Here is a 16,276-nt window from a genome sequence, read left to right as displayed (position 1 = left end):
GGGAAACCTACCAAACCTGTGCATTTTTGAAAACTAGACACCTAGGGGAATCCAAGATGGGGTGACTTGTGGGGCTCTGACCAGGTTATGTTACCTAGAATCCTTTGCAAACCTTAAAAATTGGCTAAAAAAAAAAACACATTTTCCTCACATTTCAGTGACAGAAAGTTCTGGAATCTGAGAGGAGCCACACATTTCCTTCCACCCAGCGTTCCCCCAAGTCTGCAGATAAAAAAGATACCTCACTTGTGTGGGTAGTCCTAGTGCTGGCGACAGGAAATGTCCCAAAACTTGTAGAGATAGAGGGGATAACACAGCAAGTTTATAAGGACATATTCTTCTTTTATACATCTTTAGACTGACTCTGCTTTGGGGACCCACATAAGTGAGGTGTCATTTTACTTGGGAGACTGAGGGGAACACTAGGGAGTAAGAATTTTGTGCTGGAGCGGTGATCCTACTAAGAAAAGTCAGGAAAATATGCTTTTTTAAGCAAATTTTGAGGTTTACAGAGGAGTCTGGGTAAGAAAATGTTGGGGGATCCACGCAAGCCACACCTCCCTGGACTCCTTGGGGTGTCTAGTTTTAAAAAATGTCTGGGTTTGGTAGGTTTCCCTAGATGAAGGCCGCACCCAGGACCAAAAACATAGGTGCCCCCTCCCCCCCAAACACAGGTAGTTTTGTAATATATCATTTTGATGTGTCCACATACGTCTGTGATGTGCCAAACACTAAAATTGTGAAAAGAAACGCACTTAGGTTATGTGAAAAAGACCCCTCACCAACCAACCAAGTTGGGGGCATGCTTCATCATCGGGGTCCCACCCGAGGCACCTAGCGTGTCACAGGTGTGCTGCGACGCCTGATTACAGCGGAGCAGGTTTTGTCATTTTTACCACACATACTGGTTGGATTTGGCACGAGGGTGAGTGATGGTTCAGTGTATCAAATTTTATTAACAAGAGATTTCACAAAAATGAAATGCACTGTTAACTGAAAGGCAAAAAACGGAACCAAAGACTCACAGCTCGTGAGCTGTAAAGCCGCGACAAGGCACCAACCGCTTTACAGTCCATTCACACACCTTTCATACATGACACGCACAAGACCATTCACACCGCCAGCCACGGGCCCAGCACATTACAACACTCACATCGACAGACAGCGCCAGTCAAGGGCCCATCACTTACATACGCCCACATGCCTGATACAACAATCACACCAGCTGATGGGAGTGTGTGGACTGGTGTTTGGCTGGCAGTGTGTTGCAGTAGACAACAGCAAGTCAATATGTACACTCTCAGCCAAGACCCACTCCACACACAATGGCATTTTTTTTTTTTTTTTAAACAGAGGAACCCCTAACTAAGTAGAAAGAATTACAAAACTACAAACACAAAAGCTCTAACTAAGTACATGACAGAAATGCTAACCATGAAACTGAACACATGAAAATACAAAATAGACATGAGTTTACACTCATGGTTGTTCCCAGAAATTCTTCTGGGTGTGGTAATTCTTAAAACAACCACCCACACACAGCCCAGGCTTTGAAGGACAATCTGGGCAGTACATTCGAGTCTCCCTCCGGATACCTCTTCGAAAACACACTCTACATTTCTTAGCTGGAAAGTCTTTTTTGGGTGTGGGAGGAATGTGCTCATCAAAGAGGCGATCTTTCAATCTAGCCACATCCTCCACCACTGCTTCTCTAGGAACTCTGGCCTGTTCCACCACAATAAGGCTCCCTATCACTGACTCCTGAAATTTCACAAATGTCATCTTTGACTCTGGAGACCTATCCCTAAACACAATAAAAGCATTAAAGGTTGCTAAGTGGAAGAGGTGAATTGCTAACTTCTTATACCAAACGTAAGACTTACAAATAGCAGTATAAGGTTCCAACATCTGATCAACTCTATCTACACCTCCCATGTGCTTATTATAATCTAAAATGCACACAGGTTTGCGCACTTCAGCAACCTGGCCCCAAACAGTCACGGGGGAAGTACTCTCATCATGGATGGTACTTAGCATGTAGACATCTCTCTTGTCTGAAAATTTCAAAGCTAACAGCTCATCATTCCGCAAGGCACAGCACTGTCCCCTCTCAAGTTTTTTTTTTTTACAAACAAGCTCCCTTGGATAGCCTTTCCGGTTACAACGAATTGTGCCACAAGCAACAGTGTCCACTTTAAACAATTCCTTGAACAACTGCACTCCAGTGTAGAAGTTATCTACATACAAATGGTGACCTTTGTTGAACAGTCGTCTACCAAGATCCCACACAATTTTCTCAGTAACTCCAAAAGTGGGAGGACAACCAGGGGGGTCAATATTGGAATCCCTACCAGTATAGACACGGAAACTATACACATATCCTGTACTACTTTCAGACAGCATATACAATTTAATTCCATATCGTGCCCTTTTGCTAGGAATGTACTGCCTAAAAACCAAACGACCCTTGAAGAGGACCAAAGACTCGTCCACACTTATCTCTTTGCCTGGAACATAGACCTCCGAAAACCGATCTACAAAATGATCAAGGACAGGCCTAATCTTAAAAAGATGGTCGGAATCTGGGTGAACTCGTGGCAAGGCTAATGAATTGTCAACAAAATGCAGCATCCTAAGAAGAAGCAAATACCGATTATGACTCATGGTCGCAGGAAATATAGCTGTTGCCATCAAGGGACTAGTAGACCAATAAAAAGCCAGTGACGGCTTCCTTATCAACCCCATCAAAAAAGTCAAACCCAAAAACCTTTTAATCTCCTCCAAATTTGTGGGAATCCACTGGGCAGCTCTAGAGTGTGGCCTAAGTCTAGCAGCGTTGTCCCTCAAATGCTGCTCCGCATACAAATTAGTCTGCTCAACAATCTCTTCCAAAAACACATCATCCATGAATAACTCAAAGAAATTGACAGGCAAAAAGTTCTCTGTATTGGCGCTACACCCCGGGAGACCAGTAAAGGCAGGCAACTCTGGCTGCTCCATGTTTGGGGCAACCCAGAGATCAGGTCTTATAGCGGGAAACCTTTCAGCCCCAGGTTGCTGCACTAATGGCACATCAGTGTCCTCTAAAACAGGCCCTTCATCTGCACTGAGTGTGGCTTCCTCATCAAAAGATTCCCCTCCAACAGAAACATCACTGCCAGAATCTCTCACTTCCTCCTCTGCCTCAGATGCAGAGGCCGTCTCATAATCATGATCAGACAATGACTCAAAAAGCATACCAACCACCTGCTGAGCGGTCATCCTGCGGCTAGCCATGATCTTTTCTACTAAAATTAACTGGACAAATTCACCACCAACAACCAGCACTGTGTAAGATAAGTAACAAAATGTAGCTTTGTTAGTAAGAGTTATAAACTCAAAAACTAAACCGCTCACTTGCCTGAAAAAGCTTGATTCACCAGCAACTACTCTGCACAGACACAGCAATCACCAATGATATCCCACTAAAAAGAAAGAAAGAAAGGCAAATTAGAAATAAGACAAAGTAAATATAATTGTGCACAAATCTAAGGACAATTTCACACACAATCCTGCATTTAGTACACCCCCTACAAACATGTCATTCATGCATGGCAACAATACTCCTTTGGAGTAAATAGTTTTTACTTACCTAAAACATGCAACTGTGCAAACCGCAGGTCAACCACCGCCAAAACCGCAAGGAGCCAAAGCAAATAAGCAAAAGCTTTGCACTAGAACAAAAAGGAGGAAAACATTTTTTATCACAAATGCAAATACTTCATCAGTTGACAAACACCCCACCATCAAACATTTAGAAATTGGTGCCAAAGTGGATTCTGTCATAGGGGCCGATGGGCCTACAAACAAAATAGGCCTATCTGCCCCAAGGAGGGCAGAAAATACCTTTAGTAGTGTGTCTCCATGGAGAGCGACACTTGCCCAAGGGGACAGCCCCCAAACAAAAAAAACAAAACACACACAACACTATCCCTGGTGCCTAAGTGGCTTCTGCTCCCCTTGGGGGCAGATGGACCTATAAAAAAATAGGCCGATCTTCCCCCAGGGGGGGGCAGAAAAGGCCAACAGTTCTATGCCCCCTTGGGGGGGGGCGCCCCTTGCCCAAGGGGGCACCCCCCCATATAAATACACAAAAATAAAAACATCCCTGGCGTTCCAGTGGTTTCTACCCCCCTTGGGGCAGATCAGCCTAAAACCCTTTCCTTTCCCCTGGTGCCTCTTTTTGCAAACCCCCCCACCCATCGGGAAGAGAAACTCACCTCTTCCTCCCTCGCCGCAGAGGAAGCAAATGACTTCCTGTGCGACGGGCACCCTGTAATGAAGTCAGCGCGCGACTGCGCGCTGACGTCATTATGGGGTGTGGGGGGGTTGGGGGTGGAAGGGCTTCCCCTTCCATCCCTGCCTTTGGGGGGGTGGGGGGAAGCACACAGAGGGAGCGAGCGCTCCCTCTGGGCTGTGTGCCGAGGACGTAATGGTTACGTCCTCTGCACAGCAACACTGTGCCACAGGATGTAACCATTACGTCCGCGGCACAGAACCGGTTAAGAGTGTGTGTGTATGTGACCATTGTATGTTAGGCATCACATTAGCTCTGTGATGTTCTGTGTCCCTCTCAGTATATCAGCAATGCTCCATGAGGCAACACTCTTATTCTGATAAGTAGAGATGAAGGTGTGCAAAAAGGAATAGCCAGACCATTATATGGTGATTAGAATAGGTATGTATTTAAATGTGTTAACTAAAGTGGTGAAGGTGATCATAATCAAAAGAAATTGTTGACGATCTGTTGCCACCTGCGTATACCAGTGGCCGTGTTCTGTAGTTCCCCCCTCATGTTGCAGGCCAACATCCTCTTCTTCCTCCTCTTCAGGCATGTGTGGCTCTGGTTCCAGGAGGGGAATGTTCCTTTTGATGCAAATGTTGTGCAATATTGCACATGTTAGGATGATCTTACAGACCATCTCCGGGGAATATAGGAGGCTACCACCAGTGATGTCGAGGCACCGGAACCTTGACTTGAGGATGCCAAAGGTCCTCTCGACAATGCTGCGTGTCCTATGTGCATCGTTGTAGGCACGCTCTGCAGCAGTACTTGGGTTGCCAAATGGTGTCATAATCCATGGCTGGATGCCATACCCCTGATCAGCTGCAAGATATAATGATTGGGATCATGTTGCTGTAGCTGGCACTATTGAAATGACCTTTCATGGCAGTAGTTGTCTTGTGTTGTCTGTGACTCTTTTGTGTAATAATGTGGCATCCTATGCCTGTAGGATGTACCATCTGCATTGTGTTGTTTCCTTGGCTGAACGAGTGTGTCTGCTAACCGTTAGTCAGCAGTATGTTTTGGGATTTGCAGTACAGTGTGCCCTCCCTAGCATTGTGACTTGTGATACAGGTGTCCGTGTGTCTTCACTGGGAGTGAGATGATAGTTCCATACACAGTTATAATTGACAGTGTTGTTAACACGTTCATATCAATGTACCCTGGACATCCCATACCTTTACACTTAGGCAATGGATTAATGTAAAGGTCATTGGGACACTTACATTTTGCAAGGTGACATTTGGGCAACCCACTCCACACGTTGTGATCTTTGACGTCTTAACATTAGGCTGTACAGTAATTTCCGATGTGTGACAGGTTCAATGGTGACCTAAGAAACATGGCTAGCGATGTCACGACCTCAGTATGTTCCTGTTCACATGTTGCTGTTGTGGTGTATGTCCTAGAGGGTTGCTGTGCAGTGTGTATATAAGTAGGTTCTTGTACTTACCAACAAGTAGTCCATTGCCATACGATCCATCCTGGAAGTGTTCATTGATGGTGCAGTGATGGAAGATGAATGAGTCATGTACACTCCCAGGATATTTAGCCACGATGTTGGTGATAAATCCCTGGTGATCGACTATGGCCTGCACGTTGATGGAATGTGTGTGCTTCCTTTTGCGGTAGAGGTGTTCAGTTGCAGCAGGTGGCACAAGGCGTACATGTGTGCAGTCGATTGCACCAAGGACGTGTGAGAAGCCACTGATGAGGTAGAACCCCTGTTTTGTTTCCTGCTGCTTCTGCAGTGTGGTAGGGAAGCAGATGTGGCAGGGTGTCAGTCCAATGATGGCATCCAGTACTTTGGGCAAAAAGGCGGAGAATGATGGTTGTGATATTCCGGCAACCAGGGCAACAGTTGTTTGGAAAGAGCCACTTGCCAGCATATGAAGTACGGAAAGCAGATTGGTTTCTGTTGGGATGGTGCGGGTTGTCACCAAAGTGGGGGGCAGCAGCGGTTCAATGTAGCGCAGCAGCTGCTGAATGGCCTGCCAGTTCAACCGGTACCTCTGGATGATGTCGTGTTCCCTGAGGCCCTAAAGGGTGGTTCTCGGGCGGAATATCCTCTCCTGCCTTCTGCGCTACCTTTGGGGTCCCTGCTGGTGTTGTTGTAGCTGCTGTTGTTGCTGCTGGGCTCTGCGTCTGCGTGCACGCTGGATTAGAATCACCTCCATGGCTCCCTGTTGCTGCTCTGCTGCTTGTTCTGTGTGTTCTGATTAAATACAGGTGTGTTTGCCCCATTTTAACGTCTGCCCTGACCCAGGCTATCATTTTGACGCAAATCGGGCTGTGCGTCATTTTCTGGCTCCGCCTCCCGGCCGTGCGTCATTTTTGCCCGAAAGCATAAATACGACGCACGGCCGTTTAAGCCATTTTTTGGACGGGAACGCCTACCTGGCATATAATTAAGGCAAGGCGGGTTGCCGCATCCAAAAAATAATGCACACGGCGGGATTTTGTCGTCCGCGGGCTCGGGCAAAGTTTAAATACAGGGCAACGTTTGCACGTAAAAAAATTTGATGCACAATCGGCGCAGACGGAGTATAAATATGCCCCATAGGGTCTATTGGGAAGATGGACTCGTCTACACTGAGGCAAGAGATTCCAAACCTGGTGGCACTAGGAGAGTGGTAGTGCCTCAGGAGTTTAGGAAGTTCATTCTGACCTTAGCCCATGACATTCCACTTGCTGGGCATTTGGGACAAACCAAGACTTGGGAGAGGTTAGTCAACCATTTCTATTGTCCTAACATGTCCCAGAAAGTAAAGGGGTTTTGTGTCTCCTGTGCCACCTGTCAAGCCAGTGGTAAGACAGGTGGACACCCAAAGGCCCCCCTCATTCCACTTCCAGTGGTGGGGGGTCCCCTTTGAAAGAGTGGGTGTGGACATAGTGGGTCCACTTAAACCTCCCACAGCCTTAAGGAACCATTATATCCTAGTGGTAGTGGATCATGCCACTAGGTACCCTGAAGCAATTCCCCTTAGGTCCACTACTGCCCCTGCAGTAGCTAGAGCACTCATAGGTATTTTTACCTGAGTGCGATTTCCTAAGGAGGTGGTGTCTGACAGGGGCACCGACTTCATGTCAGCATACCTGAAAAACATATGTGGAATGAGTGTGGGGTGACTTACAAAATCACCACACCATACCATCCACAAACCAATGGTCTTGTAGAAAAATTTAACAAGACATTGAAAGGCATGATCATGGGGCTCCCTGAAAAGCTCAAAAGGAGATGGGATGTCGTCTTGCCATATCTGCTTTTCGCCTACAGAGAGGTGCCGCAGAAGGGAGTAGGGTTTTCCCCTTTCGAACCATCCTGTCAGGGGACCACTAGTTCTTGTAAAATAAGGCTGGGAGAGACCTCTTCATGAGCCTAAGCAAGATATAGTGGAGTATGTACTAGGCCTACGTTCCAGGATGGCAGAGTACACGGAAAAGGCAAATAAAAACCTTGAGGCCAGCCAACAACTCAAGAAGATGTGGTATGACCAAAAGGCTGCTATGGTTGAATTTCAGCCATGGCAGAAAGTCTGGGTTCTGGAGCCTGTGGCTCCCAGGGCACTTCAGGACGGATGGGGTGGCCCTTACCCAGTGCTAGAGAGAAAGAGTCAGGTCACCTACCTGGTAGACCTAGGCACTAGCAGGACCACCAAAAGGGTGATCCATGTGAACCGCCTCAAACTCTTTCATGACAGGGCAGATGTGAATCTGTTGATGGTGACAGATGAGGACCAGGAAGCTGAGAGTGAATCTCTCCCTGATCTCCTCTCCACTGACCCTAAAGATGGCTCAGTAGATGGAGTGATCTATTCAGACACCCTCTCTGGCCAACAGCAAGCTGACTGTAGGAAAGTCCTACAACAGTTTGCTGAGCTCTTTTCCCTAACCCCTGGTCAGACACACCTGTGTACCCATGATGTAGACACAGGAGACAGCATGCCTGTCAAAAACAAAATTTTCAGACAGTCTGACCAAGTTAAGGAAAGCATCAAAGTGGAAGTCCACAAATGCTATCAGGGACTAACACAAGGCCCTAGCAGGACTTTTAAAAAATTAGAAAAATAGCTCAAATTTCATAAATCAGTTTCTAATGACAACTTTTAGAATTTTAGTCGTGTGATCAGGTATTGGCTGAGTAGTCCAGCAAATGCAAAGTCTTGTACCCCATCGCTGATCCACCAATGTAGGAAGTTGGCTCTGTATGTACTATTTCAAAGTAAGAAATAGCATGCACAGAGTCCAAGGGTTCCCCTTAGACGTAAGATAGTGGCAAAAATAGATAATTCTAATGCTCTATTTTGTTGTAGTGTGGTCAAGCAGTAGGCTTATCAGAGGGTAGTGTTAAGCATTTGTTGTACACACACAGGCAATAAATGAGGAACACACACTCAAAGACAATTCCAGGCCAATAGGTTTTTATATAGAAAAATATATTTTATTAGTTTATTTTAGGAACCACAGGTTCAAGATTTACAAACAATACTTTAAATGAAAGGTATTTCACTCAGGTATCTTATGAACTTTGAATTATCACAATAGCATGTACGGTTTTGGAAACAATGGCAATAAGCTATATTAAAAATGGACACTGCAAAAATTAACAGTTCCTGGGGGAGGTAAGAATTTGTTAGTTTCACAGCTAAGTAAAGCACTTACAGGGTTCAAAGTTGGGTCCAAGGTAGCCCACCGTTGGGGGTTCAAGGCAACCCCAAAGTTACCACACCAGCAGCTCAAGGCTGGTGAGGTGCAGAGGTCAAAGTGGTGCCCAAAACACATAGGCTTCAATGGAAATAGGGGTGCCCCGGTTCCAGTCTGCCAGCAGGTAAGTACCTGCGACTTCGGAGGGCAGACCAGGGGGGTTTTGTAGGGCACCAGGGGGGACACAAGCAGGCACAGAAAGTACACCCTCAGCGGCACAGGGGCGGCCGGGTGCAGAGTGCAAACAGGCATTGGGTTTCCAATAGGATTCAAAGGGGAGACCCGGGGGTCTCTTCAGCGATGCAGGAAGGCAAGGGGGGGGCTCCTCAGATAGCCATCACATGGGCTACGAAGAGGGCTACCTGGGGGTCGCTCCTGCCCTGGAGTTCGGTTCCTTCAGGTCCTAGGGGCTGCGGGTGCAGTGTGTTTTCCAGGCGTCAGGTTCCTTGAAGCAGGCAGTCACGGTCAGGGGGAGCCTACGGATTCCCTCTGCAGGCGTCGCTGTGGGGCTCAGGGGGGTCAACTCTGGCTACTCACGGGCTCGCAGTCACCGGGGAGTCCTCCCTGTAGAGTTACTTTTCCGCAGGTCGAGCCGGGGTGTTGGGTGCAGAGTGGAAAGTCTCACGCTTCCGGCGGGAAACATGTGGTCTTTAAAGGTTGCTTCTTTGTTGCAAAGTTGCGGTTTCTGGTGAACAAGGCCACTGTCCTCGGGATCTTCTTGGTCCTTTTAGACGCAGGGTAGTCCTTAGGTTTCAGAGGTTGCTGGACCCTGGGGGATGCGTCGCTGTTGCAGTTTTTCTTGAAGTGGGGAGACAGGCCGGTAGGGCCAAAGCAGTTGGGTTCTCCGTCGTCTCTGCAGGGCTTCAGGTCAGCAGTACTTCTTCATCTTCAGGTTGCAGGAATCTATCTTCCTAGGTTCTGGGGCCCCCTAAATACTCAATTTAGGGGTGTGTTTAGATCCGGGGAGATATTAGCAAATGGCTACCAGCCCTGAGGGTGGCTACACCCTCTTTGTGCCTCCTCCCAGTGGGGAGGGGGTCACATCCCTAATCCTATTGGGGGAATCCTCCATCTTCAAGATGGAGGATTTCTATAAGCCAGGGTCACCTCAGCTCAGAACACCTTAGGGGCTGTCCTGACTGGGGAGTGACTCCTCCTTGTTTTTCTCATTATCTCCTAAAGCCTTGCTGCCAAAAGTGGGGGCAGTGGCCGGAGGGGCGGGCATCTCCACTAGCTGGGATGCCCTGTGGCGCTGTAACAAAGGGGGTGAGCCTTTGAGGCTCACCACCAGGTGTTACAGTTCCTGCAGGGGGAGGTGAGAAGCACCTCCACCCAGTACAGGTTTTGTTCCTGGCCACAGAGTGACAAAGGCACTCTCCCCATGTGGCCAGCAACATGTCTGGTGTGTGGCAGGCTGGCAAAACTAGTTAGCCCACACTGGACGTCGGGTATGTTTTCAGGGGGCATCTCTAAGATGCCCTCTGGGTGTATTTTTACAGTAAAGTGCACACTGGCATCAGTGTGCATTTATTGTGCTGAAAAGTTTGATACCAAACTTCACAGTTTTCAGTGTAGCCATTATGGTGCTGTGGAGTTCGTGTATGACAGACTCCCAGACCATATACTCTTCTGGCTACCCTGCACTTACAATGTCTAAGGTTTTGCTTATACACTGTAGGGGCATAGTGCTCATGCACTTATGCCCTTACCTATGGTATAGTGCACCCTGCCTTAGGGCTGTAAGCCCTACTAGAGGGGTGACTTATCTATGCCATAGGCAGTGTGAGGTTGGCATGGCACCCTGAGGGGAGTGCCATGTCGACTTAGTCATCTTGTCCCCACCAGCACACACAAGCTGGCAAGCAGTGTGTCTGTGCTGAGTGAGATGTCTCCAGGGTGGCATAAGATATGCTGCAGCCCTTAGAGACCTTCCCTGGCATCAGGGCCCTTAGGGGCTTACCTGGATGCCAGGGTGTGCCAATTGTGGAAACAAAGGTACAGGTTAGGGAAAGAAAACTGGTGCTGGGGCCTGGTTAGCAGGCCTCAGCACACTTTCAAATCATAACTTGGCATCAGCAAAGGCAAAAAGTCAGGGGGTAACCATGCCAAGGAGGCATTTCCTTACACAACCCCCTCCCCCCCCAAACGAAAGAGGATGAGACTAACCTTTCCCAAGAGAGTCTTCATGTTCTTAGTGGAAGAACCTGGAAAGGCCAACTGCATTGGCATGGGCAGTCCCAGGTCTGTGTTCCACTATAAAGTCCATTCCCTGTAGCGAGATGGACCACCTCAACAGTTTTGGATTTTCACCTTTCATTTGCACTAGCCATCTGAGAGGTCTGTGGTCAGTCTGAACTACAAAGTGAGTACCAAATAGGTATGGTCTCAGCTTCTTCAGGGACCAAACCACAGCAAAGGCCTCCCTCTCAATGGCACTCCAAAGCTGCTCCCTGGGGAGTAACCTCCTGCTAATGAAAGCAACAGGCTGGTCAAGGCCATAATCATTTGTTTGGGACAAAACTGCCCCTATCCCATGTTCAGAGGCATCAGTCAGCACAATGAACTGCTTGGAGTAATCTGGAGCTTTGAGAACTGGTACTGTGCGCATTGCTTGTTTCAGGGTGTCGAAGGCCTGTTGGCATTCTACAGTCCAGTTTACCTTCTTGGGCATTTTCTTGGAGGTAAGTTCTGTGAGGGCTGTCACTATAGATCCATATCCCTTCACAAACCTCCTGTAGTACCCAGTCAAGCCAAGGAATGCCCTGAATTGAGTCTGGGTTTTTGGAGCTGCCCAGTCCAGAATAGTCTGGATCTTGGGCTGGAGTGGCTGAACTTGGCCTCCACCTACAAGGTGTCCCAAGTAAACCACAGTTCCCTGCCCTATCTGACATTTGGATGCCTTGATAGAGAGGCCTGCTGCTTGCAGGGCCTTCAAAACCTTCTTCAGGTGGACCAGGTGATCCTGCCAGCTGGAGCTAAAGACAGCAATATCGTCAAGATAAGCTGCACTAAAGGACTCCAAGCCAGCGAGGACTTGATTCACCAACCTTTGGAAGGTGGCAGGGGCATTCTTTAAACCGAAGGGCATCACAGTGAACTGATAGTGCCCATCAGGTGTGGAGAATGCTGTCTTTTCTTTTGCTCCTGGTGCCATTTTGATTTGTCAGTACCCTGCTGTCAAGTCAAAGGTAATTAAGTATTTGTCAGCACCTAGTTTGTCAATCAATTCATCTGCCCTTGGAATATGGATGGGCATCTGTCTTGGTGACAGAATTACGTCCTCTGTAGTCCACACAAAACCTCATCTCTCTCTTACCATCTTTGGTGTGAGGTTTGGGGACTAAGACCACTGGGCTTGCCCAGGGTCTGTGAGAGTGCTCAATGACTACAAATTCCAGCATCTTGTGGACTTCCACTTTGATGCTTTCCTTAACTTGGTCAGACTGTCTGAAAATGTTGTTCTTGATAGGCATGCTGTCTCCTGTGTTCACATCATGGGTACACAGGTGTGTCTGACCAGGGGTTAGGGTAAAGAGCTCAGCAAACTGTTGTAAGAGTTTCCCACAGTCAGCTTGCTGTTAGCCAGAGAGGGTGTCTGAATAGATCACTCCATCAACTGAGCCATCTTTAGGGTCTGTGGAGAGGAGATCAGGGAGAGGTTCACTCTCAGCTTCCCGATCCTCATCTGTTACCATCAACAGATTCACATCTGCCCTGTCATGAAAGAGTTTGAGGCGGTTCACATGGATCACCCTTTTGGGGGTCCTGCTAGTGCCTAGGTCTACCAGGTAGGTGACCTGACTCTTCTTCTCTAGCAGTGGGTAAGGGCCACTCCATCTGTCCTGAAGTGCCCTGGGAGCCACAGGTTCCAGAACCCAGACTTTCTGCCCTGGCTGAAACTCAACCATAGCAGCCTTTTGGTCATACCACATCTTCTGGAGTTGTTGGCTGGCCTCAAGGTTTTTATTTGCCTGTTCCATATACTCTGCCACCCTTGAACGTAGGCCTAGTACATAGTCCACTATATCTTCTTTAGGCGCATGAAGAGGTCTCTGTCAGCCTTCTTTTACAAGAGTTAGTGGTCCCCTTACAGGATGGCCAAACAGAAGTTCCAAGGGGAAAAACCCTACTTCCTTCTGAGGCACCTCTCTGTAGGCGAAAAGCAGACATGGCAAGAGGACATCCCATCTCCTTTTGAGTTTTTCAGGGAGCCCCATGATCATGCCTTTAAATGTCTTGTTAAATCTTTCTACAAGACCATTGGTTTGTGGATGGTATGGTGTGGTGAATATGTAAGTCACCCCACACTCATTCCACATATGTTTCAGGTATGCTGACATGAAGTTGGTACCTCTGTCAGACACCACCTCCTTAGGAAATCCCACTCTGGTAAAAATACCAATGAGTGCTTTGACTACTGCAGGGGCAGTAGTCGACCTAAGGGGAATTGCTTCAGGGTATCTAGTAGCATGATCCACTACTACTAGTATGTATTGGTTCCCTGAGGCTGTGAGAGGTTCAAGTGGACTCACTATGTCCACACCCACTCTTTCAAAGGGGACCCCCACCACTGGAAGTGGAATGAGGGGGGCCTTTGGGTGTCCACCTGTCTTACCACTGGCTTGACAGGTGGCACAGGAGACACAAAACTACTTGACCTTCTGGGACATGTTGGGCCAATAGAAGTGGTTGACTAATCTCTCCCACGTCTTGGTCTGTCCCAAATGCCCAGCAAGAGGAATATCATAAGGTCAGAATGAACTCCCTAAACTGCTGAGGCACTACCACTCCCCTAGTGGCACCAGATTTGGGATCTCTTGCCTCAGTGTAAAGGAGTCCTTCTTCCCAATAGACTAGGGGGGTGATTCCAAGTTTGGCTGGCGGCGGGTGCCGCCAGCCAAACGGGAACCGCCAGAATACCGCTGCGCGGTCAAAAGACCGCCGCGGTTATTCTGAGTTTCCCGCTGGGCGGGCGGGCGACCGCCAGAAGGCCGCCCGCCCGCCCAGCGGGAAACCCCTTCCCACGAGGATGCCGGCTCCGAATGGAGCCGGCGGAGTGGGAAGGGTGCGACGGGTGCAGTTGCACCCGTCGCGATTTTCAGTGTCTGCTATGCAGACACTGAAAATCTTAGTGGGGCCCTGTTAGGGGGCCCCTGCAGTGCCCATGCCATTGGCATGGGCACTGCAGGGGCCCCCAGGGGCCCCACGACACCCGTTACCGCCAGCCAGGTTCTGGCGGTCAAAACCGCCAGAACCAGGCTGGCGGTAAGGGGGTCGGAATCCCCATGGCGGCGCTGCCTGCAGCGCCGTCATGGAGGATTCCTCAGGGCAGCGGGAAACCGGCGGGACACCACCAGTTTTCCGTTTCTGACCGCGGCTGTACCGCCACGTTCAGAATGCCCTGGGATGCACCGCCAGCCTGTTGGCGGTGCATCCGCGGTCCCCTACCCTGGCGGTCTTGGACCGCCAGGGTAGGAATGACCCCCTATGTGTTCCTGTTATTTTTCCTTTGGACTCTTCAGCAGCTTGCTGCCTAAGGCCTTCAAGAGAGGGACAGGTTTCTTGCCCCTTACACAACCGTTCCCTTGAGGGTCCCCCTGGGCCTAGGAGCTCAACCTGATCAGGTTCTAACTCCATGGGCTCATTTCCCTCAGAGGGCAGAACTTCTTCCTGGGAAGAGAGGTTCTCTTTCTCTTGTTGTGTTGAAGCTGGTTCCCCAGTCTTCTTTCTTTTTCTCTTGGAGGGTTGGGCCCTTTTTCCAGGCTCCAAGACCACTTTTTCACCCTGAGCTTTGCACTGTGCCCTTGTCTTGACACACACCAGTTCAGGGATACCCAGCATGGCTGCATGGGTTTTGAGTTCTACCTCAGCCCATGCAGAGGACTCCAGGTCATTTCCAAGCAAACAGTCTACAGGGATATTTGAGAAGACCACCACCTGTTTCAGGCCATTGACCCCTCCCCACTCTAAAGTTACCATAGCCATGGGATGTACTTTAGTCTGATTTTCAGCGTTGGTGACTGGATAAGTTTGTCCAGCCAGGTATTGACCAGGGGAAACCAGTTTCTCTGTCACCATGGTGACACTGGCACCTGTATCCCTCAGGCCTTCTACACTTGTCCCATTAATTAAGAGTTGCTGCCTGTATTTTTGCATATTAGGGAGCCAGGCAGTCAGTGTGGCTAAATCCACCCCACCCTCAGAGACTAATATACCTTCAGTGTGATCCCTGATTTGATCTGGGCGTACCGTTGATCTCACTTGGAGACTGGCCATTCCAGTGTGAGATGGAGTAGAGTTAGAAGTGGAACCTTTCTTGGGACAGGCCTTGTCTCCAGTTTGGTGTCCTTGCTGATTACAGCTACGACACCAGCCCTTTTTGGGATCAAAGGTTTTACCCTTGTACCCAAAATTGGATTGTGAAGAGGCTCTGGACCCTCCCTCCTGAGCATGTTTTTGGGGCCCTGTAGAAGACTCTTTACTTTTTTCCTTGGATGTCTCAACACTCTTCCCCTGGGGAGAATTTGTAACCCCTTTCTTTTGGTCACCCCCTGTGGAAGTCTTGGTCACCCTAGTCTTGACCCAATGGTCCACCTTCTTTCCCAATTCTTGGGGAGAAATTGGTCCTAGGTCTACCAGATGCTGATGCAGTTTATCATTGAAACAATTACTTAACAGGTGTTCTTTCACAAATAAAGTGTACAGCCCATCATAATCATTTACACCACTGCCTTGAATCCAACCATCCAGTGTTTTTACTGAGTAGTCAACAAAATCAACCCAGGTCTGGCTCGAGGATTTTTGAGCCCCCCTAAACCTAATTCTATACTCCTCAGTGGAGAATCCAAAGCCCTCAATCAGGGTAGCCTTCATGAGATCATAGGATTCTGCATCTTTTCCGGAGAGTGTGAGGAGTCTATCCCTACACTTTCCAGTGAACATTTCCCAAAGGAGAGCACCCCAGTGAGATCTCTTTACTTTTCTGGTTCCACAAGCCCTCTCAAAAGCTGTGAACTATTTGGTGATGTCATCACCATCTTCATATTTAGTTACAATCCCTTTGGGGATTTTCAACATTTCAGGAGAATCTCTGACCCTATTTATGTTGCTGCCACCATTGATGGGACCTAGGCCCATCTCTTGTCTTTCCCTTTCTATGGCTAGGATCTGCCTTTCTAAAGCCAATCTTTTGACCATCCTGGCTAACTGGAGGTCATCTTCATTGAGGCTGCCCTCAATGCTTCCAGA

This window comes from Pleurodeles waltl, unplaced genomic scaffold (genome assembly GCF_031143425.1).
Source record: "Pleurodeles waltl isolate 20211129_DDA unplaced genomic scaffold, aPleWal1.hap1.20221129 scaffold_140, whole genome shotgun sequence".
NCBI classification, from domain to species: domain Eukaryota; kingdom Metazoa; phylum Chordata; class Amphibia; order Caudata; family Salamandridae; genus Pleurodeles; species Pleurodeles waltl.
Note: the sequence above shows the minus strand (reverse complement) of the source record.